The 9960-nt window shown below is 47.6% G+C and overlaps 1 long non-coding RNA gene across 1 annotated transcript; it reads left to right on the forward strand.

The window, feature by feature from the left end:
- The first annotated feature begins 921 nt into the window (after positions 1-921).
- Positions 922-8760, forward strand: LOC114689307. Its single transcript, XR_005090607.1, has 3 exons — positions 922-1386; positions 6508-8145; positions 8296-8760. It is a non-coding gene; the product is annotated as an uncharacterized LOC114689307 (long non-coding RNA).
- The last annotated feature ends 1200 nt before the right edge of the window (positions 8761-9960 follow it).

Here is a 9960-nt window from a genome sequence, read left to right on the forward strand (position 1 = left end):
ATGAGTGACACTATTTGAAAGGATTAAAAGAACTAGGAGGTGTGGCCTTTTGGAGGAAGTGTGTCACTGACAGTGGACTTTGAGATTTCAAAAGCCTATGCCAAGCCCAGGGTCTCTCTCTGCCCACTGATCATGATGTAACTCTCAGCTACTGCTCCAGAGCATGCCTGTATGCCAGCATGCTTCCTGCCATGATGATAATGAACTAAACCTCTGAAACTGTAAACAAACCCCCAATTAAATACTTTCTTTTATAAAAGCTGCCTTGGTCATGGTGTCTCTTCACAGCAATAGAACAGTGACTAAGACAGAAACTGGGGCCAGGGACTGGCTTATTGCTGTGACAGGCCTGACCATGATGTTTGTTGGAAGAATATGGAAGACTTTGGGATTTTGAACTAGAAAGATGGTTGGATACTTTAGGTGGGGCTTAATAGGTCATCCTAGTGGAAGCGTGGAAGACAGTGCTCAGGGTGATTTGAACTATGGAAGCCCAGTTCAAAAAAGTTTCAGAGGGTAAGGGGACTGTAGACCATTCTTGTAATGTTTTGGAAAAGAATGTGGCTTCTTTTGACCTTGGCCTAAAACCGGTCTGAAGCTGAACTGAAGACTTTTGTATTGACGGCCTTGGCAGAGGACTTTTCAAGACAGTCTGCATTGCTTTCCAAGAGTGTGTTTGGTGGTTAGTAGTGGCCAGTCTTAAGCAAATGTGCAGGAGCAAGATGAGCAAGGAAAAATAAAAAATATTGTTTGAAGAAATAAGGAACACCAGGAAATGTAATTTTGGAGCCAAGTCCAGGGCTCAAGGAGATAAAATGTTTAAAGAAAAGCCTGCTGATAAATGGAATAAGGGGAGTGGTGACCTCAGGGCAGACCCCACCAAGCTAAGCTACTACACTAATTTTGTATTTGATACTGTCATCTGTCCTTTGCAATTGGCACATTATCTTGTTTCACTTTATGGGCATGCAAATTTAAAACTCTGACTTCAAAATCACCAGTGCCACAGTACAAACCCGCTTCTAAATAAAGTGACATAGTTGAGCTGGAGATGGAGAGCAGATGATGAGAACCAGACATTGCAGAGGCAGCAGGAAAGAATTGGCTAAGGGAGGGATTTGGAGAGGATGGAAGAGAGAGAGGGAGGAGCCATGGGGAGAGGGATGCACAGTAGGTCTAGCTTAAGTGCTGCGTATTTCAAGTTCCCCTAGAGTCCATTTCCCATGTCCGTCCTCTTTAAAGTGATGAGCTCTCTACATCAGGAGACACAGGGTGGCGACTTGCAGGTGTGGCCTGAGACAGCAGAAGTAGGAGCTCTGCAGGAAGTCCAGATGGCAGTGTGCCCACTTCCCCAGCATGAAGCATCTGTGTCCAGCACAGGAGGAGGTAAGCCAACTTCCACAGGTTTCTCTCCAGGAAACCCTAGTTATCAAAGAAATATGATCCAGGGCTGGTGTTTCACAGCATCCTCCTCAGAGGTCAAAGCTGGAAAGCTGGCTTGAGCACCAGCCAACCTCCAGAAAACCAGGGTCCAGGGAGATGCAGTTCCCAGTGCCCCAGTGGCCGCCCCACTGTTGAGATTCCGGAGGTCTTATTGGACCCACTCAGCAGGCACCAGTATGTAAGGGGCCGCTTTCTGAGTAAAGGATGCTTTGCCAAATGCTTCGAGATCTCAGACCCAGACACAAAGGAGGTATTCACAGGCAAGGTCGTGCCTAAGTTTTTGCTCCTCATCCCCCCCCCCAGAAGAAGATGTCTACAGAGATTTCCATTCGCCGCAGCCTCGCACATCAACACGTCTTAGGCTTCCACAGTGTTTTCGAGGACAGCGACTTTGTGTTTGTGATTTTGGAGCTCTGTCGGGAGAGAGTGGATGTTTCTGCTGCAGGGCTGGGGCGCCCACACCGGAAACTTTCTGGCAAAGGGGCATTTTGGAGTGTGCCTTATACAAAGGCTATTTCAGCGAGCAGGCTGCCCACATGAAGCCCTATTTCCCTATCAATCTGGTGTAGGCTGTAGGGTTCCTCCTGTAGCTTGGACTTATGGTCCAGAGAAGGGACCAAAAAGTTTCTACACTTCTTCCTCCAGCTCTTTGCTGCTTACTAAAAACATGCACAGACCCAAACTATCAACACCTGAGGGCTTGTTAGAACTGTGGAATCTCAGTTCTGAACCTGGGTTTAATTCAGTCCCTGGCTGACTTTCAATAAAGCTTTGGAAGCACTGATGAGTACTGATGGGAGAATTAGATCAGCCTAAAGACTGATGGTAGGAAATAGTCCCATCACAGTGGCCTGTGGTGGATAGCAGTGGTCTCTGAGGTCCTTGGGGAGTACTCTCTTACTGCAGCCCAGAGCTGGGGAATTCCTGGAGTAGTCTTAACTTTTGTAAGGCTTAGGCAGGGGGATCACAAGTTCCAGGCTAGCCTCAGCAATGTAGTGAGATCCTGTCTCAATTCAAACTATATAGGGGGAGAGTCTTTTAGGAGTTTTTGTGAGAGCCAAATGAACTAATATACAAGACTGCATTCCTAGTACATAAGAAGCCTAGAGTTAATGCTCTGACAGGCCTGTTCTAGGTTTTATCCCATATACCAGGTGTCCCACCTAGTGGGGCCCCAGGTGTGGTACTCCTCCCCCATTCTACAGATATGCCTTGGTGGGCCCAGAAAGCCCAGGCTATTTGTCAGAGCTGGAATCCTGGGGGCGGAACTGGGATTTAAACACAGGTCTGGGGACCTGGAGGCCCCTCTGGTGGTAAATTACTAAATGTGTTTTGCAAGGGCAAGCTGGGGAAATCGTGCCCAGTTAATATGGAGTGCCAAGTGGCAGGAAATGATCCTTCTCACCAGCAAGGTGACATTGGTCCTTGCTAAAGCTGGGGTGGACGGCCTGGTGGAGCTTGTGGCCACTGAGACAGGAGCAGCCACATGTCAGCTGGGATTCCTGTCTCATCTCACTTAGGCTCTGCCTCTCCCCTCCAATACATCAATCCCCCCGTGGCTGCCTCCCTCATCCAGAAGATGCTTCAGACAGAACCCACTGCCCGCCCCACCATTCACGAGTTGCTCAATGATGAGTTTTTCACTTTTGGCTATATCCCTGCTTGTCTCCCCATCACCTGCCCAACACCAACACCAAGGTTTTCAGTAGCTCCCAGCAGCCTGAACCCCAGCAGCAGGAAGCCTCTCATGGTCCTCAAGAAAGGTGAAACTTGGTCTTGGTAGGGTAGACCCCAGAGAGCCCAGATTTTCAGCGTGCATGCACCTTACTCTGTCCCCAGAGGTGGGTCCTATCCTTGAGGTCTAGTGCTGGGCTCTTCTGACATTTGGCCTTGGCAGGAAAAACAGACTGAATCAACCAATTGCACCCAATAAGGAGAAAATGGACTGAACACCAAGCCCAGGAAATTCTTTTTGATTATGTTTAAAAGTCTCTATCGTCTCTCTTGCATGTTCTGTTGAGAATGCTGGAACTTGTCAGGTATAGACAAGGAGTATAACACAGCACCTGTCCTCAGTTCTCACTCTCACTATTGTTCACTCTGTACCTTTACCCCTTTGAGGGCTCGTGTTTTGTCTATCAGGAGAAGGTCTCTCATTGTCACCAGGCTTCTCTGGAGTCAGTCCTCCTGCCTAGGGCTCTGGATTACAGTTTTGTCAGCACATCTCACTTTTGAAATGTCACTACAGCCAACTCCAGCAGTCTGCCATTTTACACTTGAACTAAAGTGTATCTGTGAGTGCGAGGTCCGCCTGGACTACAGAACGAGTACCAGAATAACCAGAGCTGTTAGAGAAACCCTGTCTGAAAAAGAAAACAAAGGATTAAATAGATTCAAGAATGAACGGGAAGCATCTGACCCTCTTTCCCAGTCGGTTTACATTTCTTTTGATGTTTTCATCATCAGTCCCTATATGTTTCTCTTTCTTAACTGATTGAGAGTGAGCTTTCTTCTGCTGCAAATGCTTCTGAGTATACTTCTTGAAAACACACATGACAGACACCAGCACAACCTTCAGGAGTGTCAGCATTAATCTAAGCCCATATTGTCTTCACAATTTTTTTTCTTTTTCTTTTCTTTTCTTTTGAGACAAGATCTCACTATGTAGCTCAAGCTGGCCTCCAACTCACAGAGATCTACCTGCTTCTGCCTTCCAAGTGCTAGGATCAAAGGTGTGAGCCACCTCACCTGGTAGCATTCTTTTCTTCTTCTTCTTCTTCTTCTTCTTCTTCTTCTTCTTCTTCTTCTTCTTCTTCTTCTTCTTCTTTAAACACACTATGAAGGCAAGACTGGCCTCAGGTTTGAAATCTCTGGCCTCACTGCCCCTTTTCCCCCCAGGTGCTGGCCTTATAGGAGTGTGCAACTGTATTTAGAATTACTATTTTTTTTCTTGGAGTTTTATTTGACCTTAATATATTTCATTAAGAGTTGTAGTCTTTGAGAAGTAGCTTGAAGGACTTTGTTCCTCTGTGTGGATATACTACCAATTTAATATAAAGTTCTCAGTTCATCTGTTTCAATTAGATTTACATTTTTAGGCAAATGACTTGCAATGATTTAGTTTTGGTTTTGGTGCTTTGAGACAGAGTCTCATGTTGTTCAGGCTAGCCTTGAACTCCCAAATGCCAGGGTTACAAATGTGTGCCTCACCCCTGACTCAGTGACTTAGTTTATTTTGGAATTATTTTAGGGCTATGCAAAAATGTTATAAACAAAATAGGGCTGACTTCCCATGTACCCTTCCCCAGCTTCCTCCACTGTCAGCACATCTCTACCATGGAATAATTACCAAAACTAAAACGTTAACCACAAGATAATCCTGTCAACAAACTCCAGTCCTCATGTCAATCAAACAGATTCCCCACTAACATCACCTTATTCTGTATCAGGATGCAAGTCAGAACTGCTCATGGCATTTAGAGACCTCAGTTTCTTGTGACCTTGACACTTTCAGAGGTTGCTGAGGAGTGTGTTTCCTGTTGGATTTGTTGCTTCCTCGTGATTTAGGGAAGATTCTACAATCTGAGCAGGAATGCGGCAGAGGGGATGTGCTCTTTTCAGTGCATCAGGGAGACAAGGCTGTCTCTGCTACAGATACTGTTTCTTCTGTAATTGACAAGTATCTTGCAGGAAGTTGTTTGAAAAACTGTTGACCACTGATTTTAGCACCCACGTGTGGGTCTTGGTATAGTAATTATTACTGTAATTTTTATTTTCCCCTTTTAATTTTTGAGACAGTGTCTCATGTGGCCCAGTCTACTTAGAATTTCCAGTAGCCAAGGATGACCTTGAGCTTCTGTTCTTTCTGCCTCTGTCTCCCGAGTGCTGCATTACAGGTGTGGGCCACCATGGCCAGTTTATAAGGAGCTGAGAATCTTAATTCAGGGCTTCACACTCCACAAGCACTCTATTAATTGAGTTATTGCTGAGCCCCCTTCTGTTACCCTTTCCTGTAGTGCTGGACTGTGGATCCTATCCTATGGGAGGTATTAAAATACTGCTACTTTAAGGATTCTTTGTTTTTAGTAAGTAGCAATAAATGAAAATGTATTATAGACATTTTCCAGATTATCCAAATGTAAAGATTTGTATAACGTGTTATGTGATCCTGGAGTAGTTCTCCTCCATTTCCAATAGTTATATTTGGACAGGTTTGATTTTACATATTCTACAAACACTCATTTTGTTTTTCCTGTGAATGGGTATTTTACATGCATATATGAATGTGCACCACATGAATGCCTGGTGACCACAGAGTCCAGAAGATTGTCTTGGATTCCCTGGAACTGGAGCTATAGCTCATTCTCATGAGCCTCCATGAGAATGCTGGGGACCAAAGCCAGGTTCTTGACAAGAATAGCCAGAGTTCTTAGTGGCTGAGCCATCTCTCCAGCCCCTTTTTAGCTAGTTTTAAAATCAGAGCTTGGATATTTTATTTCACACTTAAATTCCTAATACAGCATGGTGGGATTTTTGTTGCTGTTGTTTTTAATTGAAACTTTAGGGAATGTCCTGTTTCACGGGAGAACTGACACATGCTGGTTTGGGGAAGTGAATCGTTCAAGAATAAAGACAGCATCAGTGACCAGCACAGCTCTGGTCACCATAGGCCAACTAATGCTTCAGTGTGCATTTCATTAGACTATTATCTGTAGGCACACAAAGTAAAAGGCTTACACTGTGCTTCACCCATCCTTCCGCCTTCCTGGATGCACAAGTTGACCTTCATTCTTTGCTTGAATTTGTGCCTCCAGGCTCCCTTTCTGAGGGACAGCAACAGCTGCTGTCCTGGAAGGGCAGGCTGTTGGAGCAGAGGCCTGAGCACCTGAAGCTTTGTGACCTCTCAGTAAGCACCATATACCTGACACACCAACCTGGTCCTGACTCAGTTCCCAACAGCAGTGAGAGCTAACGGTACTGTGGGAAGAGTGCTAGCTGTGGCAGACCGGCCTGTGCTCCCTCCAGTGGTTTTGTGCCTGGCTAATGGCCATGTCACCTTCTTAGGTGTAGAGAGACCCTTGCCTGAGCATCCCTGAGAAAAGGAAGAGCCAGTGGTTTGGGGGACAAGTGATGCCATCGAGTGCCACCTCGGTGACATGCTGCAGCCGCTGACCAGGGTCAATGCCTCCAAGCCCTCAGAGGGAAGGAGGTGAGGCAAGGTGAGTCCTGCAGGGGCTTCCTATCTGGAAAAGGCAGGATATCTCAGTCAGCAAGCAGCACCCATTTTCTGGAGATCAACATGCAGATGAGTTAGCCTGACACCCTAGGCCCTCCTGGTGTGCCTTCTGCCTGTTTCTGGCCCATCTCACTCTGTAGGTGACTGATAGGTCACCTCTGCACAGCTGCATCTTCTGTCTCCTTTCTGCCCAGGGAATTAATCCCTTGGTCCTCAAGAGACTCAGGTCAGCTTCAGCCTCAGGGCTTTTGTGCCCACTGTCACCACCCTGACCCCCACTGCCAGCACTTCCTAACCTGACTTAACTCTCCGTAACATTTCTTCCCAACACATTCATGTATTTGCAGTTGGGACTCGTGTGCACTGAGTTGGTTCTAGCGTTGCAGGAATGGTTGGGTCTGCTCAGTTTCTTCACCACTTTAATCTGGGGCACTAGGCTTTCCACCAGCCCCGATGTTAATGACAGAGCAGCTGAGAGACTTTGATCAGTCTTCATCCCTGTGGTTGGTACGTGGGTCCTTCCAGAAGCCTAGGGTTTCTTTTCCTATCCACACCTACCACAGTTCCTGGGACACAGTAAAGGAGCCCACTTAACGAAGTGGGACTTGACGTCCTGGGCTGCAATTTTCCATTTGGGTGTCTGGGTTTGTGCCTTCAGAGCCCTCCCCAGGCTTCATGGGGTGCCCCATCCCAGCTCTGGGGAGGGCTATCTGAGAAGACAGAAGAAGGGGCTGGCCTAACCAGTGCTGTGTTTCTATCCCAGAGGAGGCTGAGGATCCTGCATGCATTCCCATCTTCTGGGTCAGCCAGTGGGTAGACCAATCAATGAAGTATGGACTTGGTAGGTGTCTCCAGAATGTGGGATGGGCAGGGGACGGTGTGGCCATGGCAGCCTTTTAGTGAACAAGTGAGTGATGTCTGTAATTGTGTGGCTGTGTTACCAAGAATTGTTAGGGCCTAATACATGCAAGCACTCTACTACTGAGCTGTTCCCAGCCTTTGCCCACCTCCTCCTGCCTTTCTAAGACAGCCCTCCCCCTGCCATTAGGGTGTCAGCTCTGTGACAACAGTACAGGGGCACCCTTAATGACTCAGCATGCCTCGTCCTCTACAATGATGGCGACAGCCTCCAGTACATAGACCATGATGGTATGGAGTCTCACCCCACCATCAGCTCCCACCCTGACTCCTTGATGAAGAAGGTGGGAACTGGCTGCTGAGACACAGTGTGGCAGGATATGGGGGCTGCCTCAGGTCAGGCCCTCATTCTGGAATCCCTACCCCAACTTTCCAACCAGATCCCTCTCCTCCAGCATTTCCAAAGTTACATGAATGAACACCTGCAGAAGCAGGGGCCAACACCACACCCTGGGAAGGTGATGAGCTGGCCCAGCTGCCCTACCTGAAAAAATGGCGCCATCATCCTGCACCTCAGCAATGGCACTATACAGATTGATTTCTTCCAGGTGTGCAGGGGCCTGTACTTGAGGTGCTGGGTGGGGTGGAAGTGCTGTCCCTTTCACCAGGTTGGGGGGGGGGTCTTCCTCCCCTTTGCCTCAGCCTCGGGCACCAGCTAAGCTTTTCACTCACTCCCTTCTTCCCTCCACCAAACTTAGCCTGTGCCCCCTGATGGCAGCTGTGACCTACATCAGCAAGAACCGGGACTTCCACACATACAGCCTGAGCCTTCTGGAGGAATATGGATGCTGCGAGGAACTGAGTAGACAGCTATGCTATGCCCACACCATGGTAGACAGGCTGCTGAGCTCAAAGTCTACCTGCAACAGACTCGAGGATGACTCCTAGGCCTCTGTCCTTTGGGCTGGTGCCCTTTACTATGCAAGCTCTGCCTGGGACTGCATTGCTGGCTTCTGGGACTGCTGTTCAGTGCCCCTGTCCATGGGGCTGGGTAGGAAGGGGTTGCTGTGTAAGTTATTTTTGTATATGTTTGGATCTGAGTTTATAAGCTCTTCCCCTGCCCTCAGTCTACTGTATAACTTGTATAGATATATTTCTATTGAATTGAGACTGTTACTTCCTTGGCTTTATATTTATTCAATACATGTGCATATCTTTTCTTATCCTGTGTTTTTGTGAGTACCCTGAACCCAGAATATTTCTCTGTTCCAACAGCCTCAGGCTGCTAAACTTCTGTCCAATATTTTGATGCTGTCCAATATTTTGATGCTCCCTAGACAAGATTGAGCCACAGCCTTAACTTCTTGGTCCACCTTTGGGGCACCTGGTTGTCTCAGCTCTTTGTGACATCTGGCAGGACCTCCCAGCATCCAAAGCTGGAGACTAATAGGGCAGGAAGAAGCTCTCAAAGCACAGGCCCTCATGGCATGGTGAGTGTGTAGCAGCAGCCTCGGGAAGCAGTGTGTGAAGTAAAGGATGTAGCCAGCAGGGGATTGGCCCAGAGCCTGGTGTACCTCAATTGGGAGCTCCCTGTAGTGGTGCTTCTTGGAATGGGCAGGACAAGGACACTGACTCAGTTATGGCAGGCCATCCCTGATCTATGTCCCATCCAGGCTCTAGAACACAATTTATTCATGGCATGGAGCAGGTCTTGCACTGATATCCCCTTTTAGGATTGGCACCTTTTCAGAGATGTGGGCAGAGAAATGGGCTGTGGGGATATCCCAATGGGTCCCTTCCTCTCAGGAAGAGGCCCCTCCAAGCCTGCTCACCTATTCCCAGGGGATAATCCCCTCCCTCTTCCCCAAGGCAGTCTCCATTAGGGGCTAATCTGCAGCTGAGACGACAGTAAGCAATGTCTGGAGGCATTTTGGCTGGCTTGCCTTGGGAAGAAAGTACCTCTGTCAACCTGTGAGGCCAGGGATGCTGCTAAGCATACCACAGTGTAACATGGCACAGGATACAGGGCACCACCCACCCTTTCCCTGACAGTTTTTTCTTCAGAATCAGTACCACCCAGGTTGAGAAACCATGACTTGAAAATAATTTTGTTGACATGGGGTCTTACTCCCTAGTCTAGGTCGACCTTGAATTCTCTACCTTCCTACTTCAACCTCCCGAGTGCCTGAATTTCAAGCATTATGCCAGGCTTAGAAAATGACTTGTTAACCTTCACTATGCTTCACATGATTGTAGCTGGGTAGGTAATCTGTAATTGTGGCACTCAGGAAGGAGAGGCAGGAGGATCCTGAGTTCAAGCTACACACTAAAAAAGATGCTGGTTCTCGCCTGTTCTGACCTAATGAGCTAGGAAGGACACAGTGTCAGTGTTCACCTAAGGTTAAGAATGTGGGAAGTGAACT

The sequence above is a fragment of the Peromyscus leucopus genome, unplaced genomic scaffold (genome assembly GCF_004664715.2).
Source record: "Peromyscus leucopus breed LL Stock unplaced genomic scaffold, UCI_PerLeu_2.1 scaffold_1653, whole genome shotgun sequence".
Taxonomy (NCBI): domain Eukaryota; kingdom Metazoa; phylum Chordata; class Mammalia; order Rodentia; family Cricetidae; genus Peromyscus; species Peromyscus leucopus.